The sequence below is a fragment of the Ranitomeya variabilis genome, chromosome 6 (assembly GCF_051348905.1).
Source record: "Ranitomeya variabilis isolate aRanVar5 chromosome 6, aRanVar5.hap1, whole genome shotgun sequence".
In the NCBI taxonomy this organism is placed as follows: Eukaryota; Metazoa; Chordata; class Amphibia; order Anura; family Dendrobatidae; genus Ranitomeya; species Ranitomeya variabilis.
In genome coordinates this window covers 497,104,602-497,121,828 of record NC_135237.1, presented here as the reverse complement: position 1 = coordinate 497,121,828, position 17,227 = coordinate 497,104,602, and the positions used below count along the sequence as shown (strand labels likewise).

The 17,227-nt window shown below is 45.3% G+C and overlaps 1 protein-coding gene across 1 annotated transcript in view; it reads right to left on the bottom strand.

The window, feature by feature from the left end:
- The window catches only part of CPNE3 (copine 3), a 106,799-nt gene extending 97,491 nt beyond the window's left edge, over positions 1–9,308 (bottom strand). The window contains exon 1 of the mRNA XM_077270780.1: positions 9,182–9,308. The gene's annotated coding sequence lies outside the window, so the exon portion shown is untranslated. The remainder of the gene's footprint in view (positions 1–9,181) is intronic.
- Positions 9,309–17,227: the final 7,919 nt, after the last annotated feature.

Below are 17,227 nucleotides of genomic sequence, written 5' to 3'. Positions count from 1 at the left end.
CATCCCCTATCAGTATGTCTTTGGAGTTAGCAAACTCAGGGAGGACATACAAACTCCTTGCAGATGTTGTCCTTGGTGAGATTTGAACCCAGGATCCCAACACTACAAAGCTGCAATGCTAACCACTGAGCCACCATGCTGCCTTTTGGTTGGCAAGAACAGAGCACAGGGGCATTCGTGTGTACGGGGAGAGTCAGAAGAGATCGCTACCGGCCGAATAAAAGTGTAATGTGTATAGCAAGCTTTTACCCCTTCACAACATGTGCCGTACTAGTACTGTGCATGTTGTGTCTCCCCTTTTCCGGCACATGTCAGCTGTTTTGAACAGCTGACTTGTGACCAGAACAGCCGCAGGTGGAATTTTGATCCACCTGTGGCTATTAACCCGTTAAATGCTGCTGTCAAACTCTGATAGCGGCATTTAACATGTGATTCCGGCAATGGCGCCAGAAATCCGCCCATCGATGACCCCCGTCACGCGATCGCGGGTCACCAATGGGTTGGCATGACAACCAGAGGACTATGTTTGTCAATATCGGATTGCTATGAGCACCGCCCAGTGGTCAGCGCTCATAGCAAGTCAACAATTCTGCCCATACAGGCGATCTGATCATCGCCTATAGTAGCAGAGGAGATCGGGTTATGGCAGCTTCTAGTCTCCCATCATAGAGACTATTGAAGCATGAAAAAATAAAAAAAATAAAAAGTTTTTAAAAATATTAATAAAATATAAAAGTTCAAATCACCCCCCTTTCGCCCCATCCGAAATAAAACAAAACTCAATCATATACATATTTGGTATTGCCGCGTTCAGAATCGCCCGATCTATCAATATAAAAAAAAGAATTAACCCCCATCACTAAACGGCATAATGAGAAAAAAAAAGTCAAAACGACTGAATTATGTTTATGTTTTTTTGGTCGCCGCACCATTGCAATAAAAATGAAATAATAGGCAATCAAAAGATTGTAACTGCACCAAAATGGTATGGACTGCAGCACGAAGAGGTTAAACAACTGATAAGCTAAAGTGCCATGAGTTGGACCAACATCAATCTGATATTGATGATTATGCCATCAATTTTAGGCTTTATTCAGAGGTGCATGTTCACAAAACAATTATATTTCATCATTTTGTGTTTCGTGTCTGAGCATTTTTGAATTATCCCTGTGCCATACGTTCCCCAACTTTTCCAAGCAATGAGAAAGAAAAATATAACTTCTGTCCGCAAAACAAACCAGTGCAGGACATGCTCATTTATTTTATTTGGTTTATCATACATGTGAATGGTCCCTTAGTTTGGAAACGCATATACGTTTAGTCATCAGCGTTTTGGATCCAAGTTTCGTCAGTGTTTCAAAGTGATTTTTCACTGATAATAAAATAAGTGCAAAGCTTCTCCTCTACATTGCAACGGTAATCGTGGACAACACACGGATGTGCTGTCCGTGATTTTCAAGGACCAATAGATCTGTCTGGGTAATTTTGATCAGTGACTCGTTTCAAAAACAGACTTTTTTCCACACCACTTGGTTCCAAAAAAAAACAACAAAAAACATGGACATGTGAATAGCCCTATAGATTATAATCAGTCTGTATTCAATCAGTGAAAAACACGGATAGAACATGTATGCAACTAAATGAGGCCTTCGACTTAGGCTATGTACACACGTTGCGGATTGGTGTGGCGATTTTTCCACACTGTTTTTGCAAAATCCGCAGGTAAACAGCACTGCAGATTACCTGCAGATTTATCGCGTTTTTTTGTGCGGATTCCATCTGCATTTTTACACCTGCGGATTCCTATTGAGGAGCAGGTGTAAACCGCTGCAGAATCCGCACAAAGAATTGACATGCTGTGGAAAAAACACCACTGCGTTTCCGTGTGTTTTTTTTCCGCAGCATATGCACCTCGGATTTTTTTTCTTCATATGTTTACATGGTACTGTATTACGCATGGAAAACAGCTACGGATCCGCAGCAAAATCCGCAACGTGTGCACATAGCCTAAGGGTACGTGTCCACTTTCAGGATGGCCGGCGGTTTGGACAGAGCGGCAAACTTGCTTCGCCCAAAGCTCCGCCCCCTTCTGGAGATGCGATGATGCCGGATGTGTTCATTGCACACATCCGGCAACATCGCACCCCACACATAGGGCCCTGTGATTTACCTTGCGGCGGCGCAGCGGCGCCGCAAGGTACACGGACATGCTGCGATCTAAAAATACGCGCCGCATGTCCGTAATCGCAGGGACGCCGGGTGCGTGTTACCACGCATAGTGGAGACGGGATTTCATAAAATCCCCTCCACTATGCTGTATCATCTGGACGCTGCGTGTTTGTTGCTGCGGCTCTGCACAGCGTCAAACACGCAGCGTTTCCTGCACGTGGAAACAAAACAAATCAGCAAACGGATGATAAACACGGCCATCTAGCCATGTTTTTTACAGATAGGGCATGTTCCTATTATACTACATGAGGCTGGTCACATGTCTGTTATTTTTGCAGATGAAGTCACAGATCAAAATTGCTCATTCAAGTGTATGGGTCCGTGAAATCCTCAGACTGCACACTAATGACATCCTAGCTGCACACTAGAGTTGTCTTTGTTTCACTGAATATTTGTTAGGCCGGTTTCACACGTCAGTGGCTCCGGTACGTGTGGTGACAGTTTCCTCACGTACCGGAGATACTGACTCACGTAGACACTGACTCACGTAGACACATTAAAGTAAATGTGTCTCTGCACATGTCAGCGTGTTTTCACGGACTGTGTGTCCGTTTGCAAAACACGGAGACATGTCAGTGTTCGTGGGAGCACACGGATCACACGAACCCATTAAAGTCAATGTGTCCGTGTAAACACGTACCGCACACGGATGCCGTCCGTGTGCCATCCGTGTGCTGTCCGTGTGCGTTTTTCCTGTCATAGGGTTAAAATTGTAAAAATTGTTGCAATACATGGACACGGACACACGTACAGCACACGGACCTTAAAAACGTACTCACGGACATCATACGGATCCCACACAGATAGTCTACGTGAGCACACGGACACGGATAACTCCGGTACCGTTTTCTCCGGTACCGGAATTATCTGCACGTGTGAGACTGGCCTTAGGCCTGTCCCACACATCCAGATAGTTCCGGTACCGGAAAAATCGGTACCGGAGTTATCCGTGTCCGTGTGCTCACGTGGCACATCAGTGTGGCACACGTGCGGCAGCCGTGTGCCGCCCGTGTGCCGATTGGGTACCACACGGACCGTGCAGGAGACAGCGTTAGAGATAAGCGCTGTCCCCTGCATCTGGTGCTGAAGCCGGAATTCATTCCTTCTCTCCAGCAGCGTTCGCTGGAGAGAAGGAATGAAAAATCATTGTTTTTTTATTTTTTGTGTGTTTAAAATAAAGATCCCGATCACCGCCCGCCTCCCACCCCGTGCGCCCGCCCGCTGGCATTAAAATACTCACCCAGCTCCCTCGATGCTTCCTCTCAGCGTCGCAGCTTCTTCCTGTATGAGCGGTCACGTGGTACCGCTCATTACAGTGATGAATATGCGGCTCCACCCCTATGGGAGGTGGAGCCGCATATTCATCACTGTAATGAGCGGCACCACGTGACCGCTCATACAGGACAAGGTGCGGCGCTGAGAGGAAGCATCGAGGGAGCCGGGTGAGTATTTTATTTCCAGCGGGCGGGCGCACAGGGGGTGGGAGGGGGGTGGTGACAAGGATCTTTATTTTAAACACAAAAAAAAAAAGATTTTTCATTCCTTCTCTCCAGCGAACGCTGCTGGAGAGAAGAAATGAATGGCGGCCTCAGCACCACAAGCTGGGGGGACAGTGCTTACTGTAGCGCTGTCTCCTGCATGGCACACGGACGGCACACGGACAGCATCCGTGTGCGGTACGTGTTTTACACGGACCCATTAACTTTAATGGGTCCGTGTGATCCGTGCGCTCCCACGAACACTGACATGTCTCCGTGTTTTTCAAACGGACACACGGTCCGTGAAAACACGTTGACATGTGCAGAGACATATTGATTTTAATGTGTCTACGTGAGTGTCTCCAGTACGTGAGAAAACTGTCACCACACGTACCGGAGCCACTGACGTGTGAAACTGGCCTTAGAAGCAGCAAGTTTTTTTTTCCCCCATAAGATAAAAAAAAAACCTACACACTGACCAAACAAGTTCAACAAGCTGGTCTCTGGTGGCTTCTCTACACCCTCTGCCAATTACTGACAGATCTCCCCCTACACACACATGCGGGGAGAGACCTGTCAGTCACGGCCAATAGATGGGGAGAAGCTGCCGGGCACATGCCTGTCCGATTAGTCTCCTGCGCGGTTCGATCCCAGGCAGCTATTAGGCTAGTTTCACACTAGTCCGTCGGTACGGGCCGTCGCAAACCGTCGGCCCGACGTACGGACGGACAGTGTGTTAATGTAGCACAACGTGGGCAGCGGATGCAGTTTTACAACGCATCCGCTGCCCATTGTGAGTCCCGGGGAGGAGGGGGCGGAGTTTCGGCCGCGCATGCGCGGTCAAAAATGGCGGACACGACACACAAAAAAAGTTACATGGAACTTTTTTTGTGCCGACGGTCCGCCAAAACACGACGCATCCGTTGCACGACGGATGCAACGTGTGGCAATCCGTCGCAATGTGTCGCTAATGCAAGTGTATGGAGGAAAAACGCATCCTGCGGGCAACTTTGCAGGATGCGTTTTTTCTCCAAAACGACGCATTGCGACGTACGTCACACGACGCTAATGTGAAAGTAGCCTTAAACTACATTTTACTCTGAAATGCCACTTCAATTCAGAGTAAGGCTGTGTGCACACGTTGCTGATTTTTCACGTTTTTTTCGCAATAAAAACGCTATAAAACCGCAAAAAAAGCATACAATATGCATCCCATCATTTAGAATGAATTCCGCAATTTTTGTGCACATGATGCGTTTTTTTCCGCGAAAAAAACGCATCGCGGTAAAAAACGCAGCATGTTCATTAACTGTGTTTTTTTTTGCGGATTTCCCACTATAAAATGCATTGGGAAATGTCCGGAAAAATCCACACCAAAAACGCGGTAAAAACGCGCAAAAAACACATGCAGATTTCTTGCAGAAAATTTCAGGTTTTTCTCAGGAATTTTCTGCAAGAAATCCTGAACGTGTGCACATAGCCTAAAACATACGTATATTGATTAAATCATTCAGCCAGTGTCTGATACACGCTGCCCATGCAGCCAGCTGTCACAATCCCTTTAAACTCAGTACAAGTGTATTTTTCATCCATATTTTGCAGATCACAATCAACCAATCAATGGGGATTCCATAAAAATGGAAGACTTCATAGAATGTTAGAGTTGGAAGGGACCTCCTGATTCATCGTACCCAACCCCCTGCTCAATGCAGGATTCACTAAACCATCTCAGACAGATGTCTGTCCAGACTCTGTTTGAAGACTTCCATTGAAGGAGAACTCACCACCTCTCGTGGCAGCCTGTTCCACTCATTGATCACCCTCACTGTCAAAAAGGTTTTTTTTCTATAAAGTCTCCTCTGAGCCTTCTTTTTGCAAGCTTAACATTCCCAGATCTTTTAAAGCCACGTTCAGTATTTGTAAGACAAAATTAGGAGTGGGACAATCAGAGGAAAAGTATAACACATACTCCTGGTTTTGGCTTACAAATACTTAACGTGTAAACGTGGCCTAACTGTTCCTCATAGGACATACTTTGCAGTCCACTCACCATCCTGGTAGCTCTTTTTTTTTTTTTTTTTAAATGTGGTGCCCAGAACTGGACACAGTATTCCAGATGAGGCCTGACCAAGGAGGAGTAGAGGGCAATAATTACTTCACGTGATTTAGACTCCATGCTTCTCTTAATACATCCTAGACCTGTGTTGCCTTTTTTTGCTGCTGCATCACACTGTTGACTCATGTGCAGTCTGTGATCTATTAGTATTTTCCACACGTGCTGTTGCTTAGTTTTATTTCTCCTATTCTGTAGATGTAATTTTCATTTTTCTTGCCTTGCTTTAGAATCTTGTATTTCTCCCTATTAAATATCATATTAGTCGCTGCCCATTGTTGTACCTTATCTAGATCCTTTTGAACCCTTTCTCTGTCTTCTCTAGTGTTAGCTTTCCCTTCTAGCTTTGTATCATCTGCAAATATGATTAGTTTACCTTCAGTTCCCTTATCTAGATCACTTACCGTATAAAAATGTTGAACAACACTGGGGCTAGGACAGAGCCTTGTGGTACCCCACTCTTGAAACACTCTTCCAATTGGATGTGCAACTATTTATTACCACTCTTCAACTACAATCACAGAGCTAGCTATGAATCCAAAGTGCTTTCTCTGCCTGATTATTGTGAATGGCTACATCGGTAGGTCCTCAGATTTGTGGGTTTGTTTGGCTTCAGACTCAAGCTGCTTACAAGACTTTTGAACATGAGGTCAATGTGATGTGAACAAATCCTAACCTCCTCCAGTTTAAAAAAAATAAATAATAATAATAAAAGGAAAACAAAAGCAAAACAGGAGAGAAAAGCGGTTTGTAAAGGTGAAACTGATGTGTGAATGTATCCCATAAAGTGCGAGCTCATCTCGAGCTGTGGTGCACGGACATTAACTATTGTATCCTGGAGGACAATTCCACATTAAACCACAGAGGCATCTAATAAACATTACCATATGCCTTGTATGTAAACATATAATGTGTACACAACACACAGGAAAGACTACAATAGGCCAAACCTTAAATCAATAATTCCTTAGCCAAGCCCCATAGTAAATAACTATATACACACACTAATGTGCATGGTATTGTCCCCATATTAAATACTGTATCTATGGAGAATACCGTATATACATTTATACACCACATGCTCAGGATACACTGCTGTGTGCGGTATCTCACCATAGTAAGTATTGTATACATGGAGCATATATACATTTATACACCACATACACACTGCTGTGTGCGGTATTGTCCCTATATTAAATACTGTATATATGGAGAATATATACATTTATATACATGCTCAGGACACACTGCTGTGTGCGGTATTGCCCCCATAGTATGTACTGTATACATGGAGCATATATACATTTATACGCTACATACACAGACTCACTGCACTGTGCGATATTTCCCCTTAGTACGTATTGTATACATGGAGCACATATACAGATTTATACACCACGCGCTCAGGATACACTGCTGTGTGCGGTATTGCCCCCATAGTAAGTACTGTATACATGGAGCATATATACAGATTTATACACCACGCGCTCAGGATACACTGCTGTGTGCGGTATTGCCCCCATAGTAAGTACTGTATACATGGAGCATATATACAGATTTATACACCACGCGCTCAGGATACACTGCTGTGTGCGGTATTGCCCCCATAGTAAGTACTGTATACATGGAGCATATATACAGATTTATACACCACGCGCACAGGATACACTGCTGTGTGCGGTATTGCCCCCATAGTAAGTACTGTATACATGGAGCATATATACAGATTTATACACCACGCGCTCAGGATACACTGCTGTGTGCGGTATTGCCCCCATAGTAAGTACTGTATACATGGAGCATATATACAGATTTATACACCACATGCTCAGGATACACTGCTGTGTGCGGTATTGCCCCCATAGTAAGTACTGTATACATGGAGCATATATACAGATTTATACACCACATGCTCAGGATACACTGCTGTGTGCGGTATTGCCCCCATAGTAAGTACTGTATACATGGAGCATATATACAGATTTATACACCACATGCTCAGGATACACTGCTGTGTGCGGTATTGCCCCCATAGTAAGTACTGTATACATGGAGCATATATACAGATTTATACACCACGCGCTCAGGATACACTGCTGTGTGCGGTATTGCCCCCATAGTAAGTACTGTATACATGGAGCATATATACAGATTTATACACCACGCGCTCAGGATACACTGCTGTGTGCGGTATTGCCCCCATAGTAAGTACTGTATACATGGAGCATATATACAGATTTATACACCACGCGCTCAGGATACACTGCTGTGTGCGGTATTGCCCCCATAGTAAGTACTGTATACATGGAGCATATATACAGATTTATACACCACACGCTCAGGATACACTGCTGTGTGCGGTATTGCCCCCATAGTAAGTACTGTATACATGGAGCATATATACAGATTTATACACCACGCGCTCAGGATACACTGCTGTGTGCGGTATTGCCCCCATAGTAAGTACTGTATACATGGAGCATATATACAGATTTATACACCACACGCTCAGGATACACTGCTGTGTGCGGTATTGCCCCCATAGTAAGTACTGTATACATGGAGCATATATACAGATTTATACACCACGCGCTCAGGATACACTGCTGTGTGCGGTATTGCCCCCATAGTAAGTACTGTATACATGGAGCATATATACAGATTTATACACCACACGCTCAGGATACACTGCTGTGTGCGGTATTGCCCCCATAGTAAGTACTGTATACATGGAGCATATATACAGATTTATACACCACGCGCTCAGGATACACTGCTGTGTGCGGTATTGCCCCCATAGTAAGTACTGTATACATGGAGCATATATACAGATTTATATACCACATGCTCAGGATACACTGCTTTGTGCGGTATTGCCCTCATAGTAAGTACTGTATACATGGAGACTATATGCATTTGTACACCACATGCAGACACACTGCTGTGTGCGGTATTGCCCCTATAGTAAGCACTGTATACATGGAGCATATACACATTTATACACCACACGCTCAGGATACACTGCTGTGTGCAGTACTGCCCCCATAGCAAGTACTGTATACATGGAGCATATATACATTTGTACACCACATGCAGACACACTGCTGTGTGCGGTATTGCCCCTATAGTAAGCACTGTATACATGGAGCATATACACATTTATACTGCTGTGTGCGGTATGGTATCACTATGGCAGTACAGTACAACATTTGCAGTGTAACTTTTCTGAGCACTGGGGCCTCACTCTTGTAAGCCTCCCTCAGATCCAGGACTGCAATGGAGAAATGCAGATACACCACACCCTGCCACCAGCACCAGCCATGTAGATAGGAGCCAGCACCCAGCTGGCCCAGGCACCCACCTCTGTATATGAGCAGCCGCTGGGCGATGTCCCCTCCTGTCTTTCTGCCCTGTTTGTGTGTGTTATGTAGTAGTGAGCTGAGGTAAATCTTCCCTCCCCTCTCCCTCCCTCACTGCTCCCCTCCCAGCACTCTCACACCAGTGACAGGATTTCCTACTCTCTCCTAGCCCCCATATTAGAGAGCGCTCTCATAGTGGGGGCCGTGTGCTCTGTCTGCACCGCCCGCCTGACGTGACAAGGGTTAGGCCGGGTTAACACACACGTGTGATATGTGTGTCCCCTACAGATATTCCATGTAAATATACAGTCAGGAAGTGGAATTATCATAATGCGCAAATATATTACACAAACTGAGCGTTTAGGCCGGGTTCACATGGGCTTATTTCATTGTCCATAAAGGTATACAGAAAATATGTCTATGAAGCCACGTTCACCATACAGTAGTGTAGACATCTTTCTATTATACTTTTCCTCTGATTGTTCCACTCCTGGTCTTACAAATACTGATATAAAATACTGACCAAATACTGAACGTGTGAACGTGGCCTGAAGTTGTAAATTCAATGCGCGAGATCGTCGGTCAGGCCAAGCATTGCGATCCTTGTGCACACCATGCGAGCTGCATCCCTCTATAAGACTTTTAACAATTTTTGAGTTTTCAGAACCAATTAAATCTGTTTTTTGGTCCAGAGAGAGCCCCAACACCTGGGCACTGCAGTGCAGATAAAGTATGCCTGCGCCGGAGCCGCGACAGGAATCAAAGAAGAGGACATCATCGTATGAAGATGGGAGGTGCTGAACCCATCAGACCAGACCGCACCTGGACCGCCCCTGGGTGAGTATAATCAACTTGTTTTTCTTATCTTTCAGGTTACATCTGGGCTTATCTACAGAATGCTATAGATCAGCCCCTGATGCCGGTGGCCTTAGCTTATAGCCGAATTTTGGGGTGACAGATTCCCTTTAATCAGAAGAAGTATCTGGGTAGAAAGGCAAAATGAGCAATTGTAAGTACACAGTGCTATGTAATGTGATGACTGCAATATATTAAGAGGATAAATACATTGATGGGAGAGCTTCTTTAAAATAAAATTTTAACATGAGTCCATATCACCTAGTTCTATGTCTGCATTTTATATATCTTTCTAAAGTTATTAGAATCAGAAATAACAAAAATGTGGTTTTACACAGAAAAATTCAAATCTGGCATCTGTCACTTTGTGTAGTAATTACTTTGGAATGCCTTTATGTATTCCTGTGGTTTTGAGGCGATTTTTTCATAACATATTCTACTCACTGTTAATGATAAATTTACTTAAATAAGTTTATTAAAGGGAACCTGTCACCCCGTTTTTTCCGTATGAGATAAAAATACTGTTAAATAGGGCCTGAGCTGTGCATTACAACAGTGTATTTTGTGGACCCCGATTCCCCACCTATGCTGCCGAAATACGTTACCAAAGTAGCCGTTTTCGCCTGTCAATCAGGCTGGTCTGGTCAGATGGGCGTGGTGTCTTCCCCCAGATCTTGCGTAGTTTTCCGTTGGTGGCGTAGTGGTTTGCGCATGCCCAAGTCCAGAATCTACTGCACAGGGGAGGGAAAAGAGCGCGATCTGCGCTATTACCCTGGTGATCGGTGGGGGCGGCCATCTTCCTGTGTCCGCGCGTGTGCAGATGGAGCGCTCTGCTGCCCGGGGCTTCAGGAAAATGGCCGCGAGATGCAAGACAGAAGCTATAATCGGCAACGCCCAATGATCAGGAGAACTATTTAAAGGCATTGGGCATGGCCCTGCTTCCAATCCGAGGATCAGGTAAATTAACCCCGGAACAGCTAGATAAAATCTAGCCGACGCCAATGAGCACATAGTGGTCAAAAGCGGAATTACCGCTGTCTGTTGAACGACCTGGTCTGAACAGCGTCCGACATGACAGTACCCCGCCTTCTACGAGGGACCCCAGGGCCCTCACAGCTTATAGGACCCAGCTTGTCTGGATGGCGACGATGAAAAAACCTGACCAGCCGATCCGCATGAATGTCCGAAGCTGGTACCCAGGACCTCTCCTCAGGCCCATAACCACGCCAGTGAACCAAGTACTGTAAAGTGCGGCGCACTACACGAGAGTCAACCACCTTGGAGACTTCAAATTCCAAATTACCATCCACCAAGACTGGAGGTGGCATAGGCGCTGCGTCCACAGAACCCATCACCTTCTTTAGAAGAGACCTGTGGAACACGTTATGTATCTTATACACCGTAGGGAGCTCCAATCGGTACGCTACTGGGTTAATGACGGCGGTGACCTTAAATGGACCAATAAACCGTGGACCCAATTTAAGGGACGGTATTTTGAGTCTTATGTTTTTTGTGGATAACCACACCCAGTCATCCACACTCAGGTCCGGACCTGGCACCCGCCTACTGTCAGCCACACGTTTGTACCTAGCACCCACACTCAACAGGCGCTGTTTAACTCTCCTCCAGACTGACGACAATTGTGCTCCTAACTGGTCCTCCTCCGGAACGCCGGAAGAGCCCCTCTGACTCAAAGTACAAAATTGAGGATGTAGCCCGTAAACACAAAAAAACGGAGACTCCGCAGATGACTCCTGGCGGTGATTATTGATGGCAAACTCAGCCAAAGGAAGGAACGTAGACCACTCCTCCTGGTTATCAGAGACAAAGCAGCGTAAGTACTGTTCCAAATTTTGGTTCATACGCTCAGTCTGACCATTTGACTGAGGATGAAACGCCGAAGAATGAGACAACTTGATCCCCAGCAGTGAGCAAAATGCTTTCCAAAATTTTGCCACAAACTGAGACCCCCTATCAGACACGATGTCAGACGGAACCCAATGAAGTCTGACCACCTCCTGCACAAATACCTGAGCCAGAGTCTTAGCGTTAGGCAACGAAGGCAAAGACACAAAGTGCGACATTTTTGAAAACCGATCAACTATCACCAAGATGACCGTGTTCCCAGCTGAGGAGGGTAAATCAGTGATGAAATCCATGGAGATTGGAGATTTCTGTCCATGGCTTACTAGGTACCTCAAGAGGAAGTAGTGTACCAACAGGACGGGAGCGGGGCGTCTTAGCCCTAGCGCACGTGGTACAAGCTGACACGTATGAGACCACGTCCTGTCGGATCTTGGGCCACCAAAACCGACGTGACACCAACTCCAAGGTACCTCTAACCACTGGGGGGCCAGCCAGGACAGCATCATGATGCTCCGCCAAAACCTTTAAGCGGAGATGAAGCGGTACAAAAGATTTGTTGATGGGAAGCTGAGATGGTACCTCCTCCTGAGCCTCGGCAATCTCAGCCTCAACCTCGGTAGTGAGAGCCGAAACCACAACACCCTTTTGAAGGATGGGTACTGGATCCTCCCGAGGTTCTCCCCCCGGAAAACACCTGGACAGAGCATCCGCCTTAGTGTTTTTAGACCCCGGTCTGTAAGTAACAACAAAATTGAACCACGTGAAAAACAATGCCCAGCGAGCCTGCCTGGGGGACAGACGCTTGGCTGACTCCAAATACAGCAGATTCTTATGATCGGTAATGACAGTAACCTGATGTACCGACCCCTCCAAGAAGTGTCGCCATTCCTCAAAGGCCAACTTAATAGCCAACAACTCCCTGTTGCCGATATCGTAGTTACGTTCGGCGGACGACAGTTTCTTGGAGAAATAGGCGAACGGACGCAAACCACTCAAAGATGAGCCTTGAGATAGTACCGCCCCCACACCAACCTCAGACGCATCGACTTCCACAACAAAGGGTTTTTATACGTCTGGCTGCACAAGAATGGGGGCTGAAACAAAACTGTTCTTAAGAAATTCAAATGCGCGCACAGCAGCCTCAGGCCAAATGGAGAAATTGGTACCCTTTTTAGTCATGTCAGTTAGCGGTTTAGCAATGATGGAAAAATCCTTGATAAATTTCCTATAGTAGTTAGAAAACCCAAGGAACCGCTGAAGTGCTTTAAGTTTATCAGGACGTTCCCAATGCAGTACCGCTTGCACCTTAGCGGCGTCCATTTTAAAACCAGAAGCAGACACAATATAACCCAAGAAAGGCAACTCCTGAACAAAAAATACACATTTCTCAAGTTTAGCATACAGCTTATTCTCTCTGAGAAGCTGTAACACCTGCCTGACATGATCTAAATGAGCATCACGGTCGCAAGAATATATGAGAATGTTATCTAGGTACACGATAACGAATTTCCCCAAAACATGCGAGAACACATCATTGATGAAATGTTGGAACACTGCAGGTGCGTTAGTCAACCCAAAGGACATCACCAAATTTTCAAAATGACCCTCAGGGGTATTAAAAGCCGTCTTCCACTCATCACCTTGACGGACTCTTATGAGGTTGTATGCCCCCCTGAGGTCAAGCTTGGTAAACCACTTAGCACCCGCCACCTGGTTGAACAAATCTGGTATCAGTGGCTTAGGGTATGGATCATGAACCGTAATCTGGTTCAACTCCCTGAAATCCAAACACGGGCGTAATCCGCCATCTTTCTTCTTCACGAAGAAGAACCCTGCTGCCACCGGTGAGGAAGACGGCCTGATGTGCCCTTTGCTCAAGCTTTCAGCAATATAATCTTTTAACGCTTGTCTCTCCAGACCGGAGATGTTAAACATCCTTGCTTTAGGCAACTTGGCCCCTGGTTTAAACCTGATAGAACAGTCATAGGGACGATGTGGCGGAAACTCTGAACAACCCTTCTCAGAGAACACATCCACAAAATCCAGAAGTGACTCCGGAATGCTTGAAGTCACCGCAGCCACACATGTGGCCAGGCAATTCTCCTTGCAGAACTCACTCCACTGAATTATGTCCTGAGTTTTCCAGTCAATTACCGGGTTGTGCATAGACAACCAAGGAAAACCCAAAACCACCTGAGCAGGAAGATTCCTGAGCACCTTACATGTAACCCGCTCGGAATGTAGAACCCCAATGTGGAGTTTCACCTCAGCCACAAATTCAGTAATCTCCCCCTGAGAGAGAGGAGCAGCATTTATGGTGACAACGCGGATAGGATGAGACAGTTTTTCAATCCTAAAACCTGCTGTGCGCGCAAACTCCTCATCAATGAGATTTGTGGCTGAACCACTATCCACAAAAACAGTAATTGGCAGCTCACTGCCCGCGATAAAAACCTTAGCAGGGAGTATGCATTGAGAAACCACCATGGAGGATATACATAAGCTCAGATTGGTTTCCACACCCTCTGAGCTTAGAAGTTTTCCGCCGTTGCGTTTTTCTTACAAATCCAGGAAAAAGACGTGCACACTGTCACTGGGTTGGTGCAGGCATGAACAAAAATAGTCCAAGTATAGGAAAAATCAGCCGCACTCAATTGGTTGAAAGTTCAGCAAACTGTGTAGTTTCTTTATTAACATATACAATAAACATCACCAGGTGCTTTTTTAGGAGGTAAATGGGTGGCGGACTATTCAATTCAGGTAACGTTTCGACCCCAGCGGGTCTTTATCAAAACCTCACTGTAAAACAGATACAAACATATAAGTGAACTGTACATATATACATGTAATATATTAAAAAGAACCGAAAAAAAGGGAAAACAAGAAAAACAATAACAACAACAATAACATCAGGTCCAAAATTAATAATGGTACTAATTGACAGCTGTAACAACAGTACTCTGTCCCATACAATTACAAGAACATACTGTGAAGACCCTATCATAGGGGTGGGGAGTCCCCCATTCTTTGCAGGTAGGAGCAAGGCTATTACAGAGAAACAGTCATATAGAGCACATATACAAGTCTAGAACAGGAAAACCAGGTGCAGCGATCAGGTCGCTGATGAAATGCACTGACCTTATGCCAAAGAGGTAGAGGAGAGGAGAAAGAGCCGAGTTCCCATTGGGCTAAGGGGAAGTAAAGAGAAAACAACAGGGAATAAGCAAATGGCCAGTAAAACAAGTAAGCCACTGTAAGCAAGAGGAGAACGACTTAATAATTACCAGCTCTGGTGGAGTTGTGTGGAAGCGCGTCCGCCTGGTGGGTGTGTTGCGTTTTTCTTAGACACCAGAGTACAGATGTTAATAAAATGACCAGTTTTACCACAGTAAAAACAGGCTCCCTGCTTCCTGAGCTCAGGGGCTCGACGCTTCACATTTGACACCCCTGCGATTTGCATAGGCTCCGTGGGCTCACCTGCAGCAACCTCACGTGAACCTAAACCCTCTCCCATAGGCGGTGTCTCATGCTCCCCCTGACGCAAACGGCGATCAATGCGGACAACCAGACTCATAGCGGAATCCAGCGAAGCAGGAGTCTCGTACATCAGAAGGGCTTTTTTAACCCTTCCAGAAACCCCATGAATAAACTGACTCCGCAATGCTGGATCATTCCATTGTGTATCGATCGCCCAGCGACGAAATTCAGAACAGTAATCCTCTGCAACTCGCTCCCCCTGGCGAATAGTGCGTATCTTAGATTCTGCTAGAGCCATTCTGTCAGGTTCATCGTAGATTTTTCCAAGAGAGGAAAAAAAACTCTCCACAGAGTCAAATGCAGCAGAATCAGATGGCAAAGAAAACGCCCATGCTTGGGGATCCCCGCTTAACAATGACAACACCAGGCCCACACGCTGAGCCTCATTACCCGAGGAGATCGGGCGCATACGGAAATATAGTTTGCAAGCTTCACGAAAAGAAAAATATTTAGAATTGAGAGTCCTCAGTGGTTGATACCTTTTAATGGCTAACTGAAAAGATGGTAACAAATTGCAAGCTTTCGAGACTACATACGTCTCTTCATCAGGCAAAGACTAAAACAAATTCTGAAGAATCACATATTTATGCACAACATAGTATAGAAAAAAAAACAAAAAACATGGATAAGCCAGGTGACATGAAGCAGAATTACCATGGGTGATAAACAGTTACGTCCATAAATATTGGGCCAATTCTTAGATAAGGATTGTTTTATTGTCCTGTGTCCTGCGAATTCTGTGGTGAAACTTATAAAATTCATCCTCACCCACAATTACTTTGAGTTTGACAAGAAAATCTATCTACAGGAGACTGGCACAGCAATGGGAAGTAAAATGGCCCCACAGTATGCAAATCTTTTCATGGCCAAGCTTGAAAGCGACTTTTTGTCCTCATGTCCCATCAGGCCTCTGGTGTACTACCGCTACATTGATGACATTTTAATCATCTGGACGGAGTCTGAGCCACAGCTAAAGTCGTTCCATGAACAGTTTAATCAATTTCATCCAACCATCAACTTGACACTCAACTACTCCTGCACTGAAATTAACTTTTTGGACACCATCATTAAGCTGCAGAACAATAAAATAGAGACATCCCTGTATCAGAAGCCAATTGACCGTCCAACATACCTTAAATGGGACAGTGTCCATCCAAAACACATAAAAAACTCTATTGTCTACAGCCAAGCCATGAGATACAATCGTATATGTTCTGTTATGATCTGGTGGCCTAGGAGCAGCATGAGACGTACTCTGGAGAAGGTGGTACCTGTACTAACCGCAGACCCTGAACTTAACACCGCAACTAGAAGTAGCCGTGGAATGTACCTAACACTCCCTAGACATCTCGACACAGCCGGAGGACTAAATACCCCTAGAGATAGAAAAGGGAAAACTATCTTGCCTCAGAGAAAATCCCCAAAGGATAGACAGCCCCCCACAAATATTGACTGTGAGAGGAGAGGGAAATAACATACGCAGACTGAAATCAGGATTTAGCAAAGGAGGCCGCTCTAGCTAAATAGAAAGGATAGGACAGAGTACTATGCGGTCAGTATTAAAACACTAGAAAATATCCACCACAGAAAATACAAAATCTCCACATCTAACTAAAGATATGGAGGGTATATCTGCATCTCCAGAGATACCAGCTTGGCTGAACAAATCCTTATACAGACCAAGCTGGACAAGACAAAACATGGAAAAGAACTGAACAATAAGGCCCACAAGCATGTGGACTGCAAAAAACAAGGCCAGAACTTATCTTTGTTGAAATGAACAGCAAAGC